The sequence below is a fragment of the Phytophthora parasitica genome, assembly GCF_000247585.1.
Source record: "Phytophthora parasitica INRA-310 unplaced genomic scaffold supercont2.22, whole genome shotgun sequence".
Classification (NCBI taxonomy): Eukaryota; Oomycota; class Peronosporomycetes; order Peronosporales; family Peronosporaceae; genus Phytophthora; species Phytophthora nicotianae.
Genome location: NW_008649008.1, coordinates 670061 through 670549, shown reverse-complemented (window position 1 = coordinate 670549; position 489 = coordinate 670061).

The following is a 489-nucleotide window of genomic DNA, read 5'->3' as shown; positions in this document are numbered from 1 at the left end:
GGCACTCCAGGAGGCTACTAAGGTAGCTTCCGAGGCGGTTGTTGCCTCGGGTGACTCGGCTGCGAGCAAGCGGCGAAGCTCATGCCGGAGTCGGTCGCCGTCAATGTCCCCTGATGACCGTCCGAACCCACGGTTCACGTGCTGTGAGCACAGTCCTGGTTCTGAGGACGAGGCCAAGCTCATGCCGGAGTCGGTCGCCGTCAATGTCCCCTGATGACCGTCCGAACCCACGGTTCGCGTGCTGTGAGCACAGTCCTGGTTCTGAGGAAGAGGCCAAGGCCCGGAGCTTCCGCAGTGTGTCTGGGAGCTCCGTGGGAGGGTACACTCCAGTGCCCAGCGAGCACAGCGTTGACAGCCTGCACTCGCTCGCTAGTGATCACGTTGATCACGACTCAAAGACGCCTGAGCGCTCTGAGAGCCCTGCCGACGAGGCTAAGGGCTCGACCAATGCTGGCGATGATGAGGGAGGCAAACCTCCGAAGAACCTCT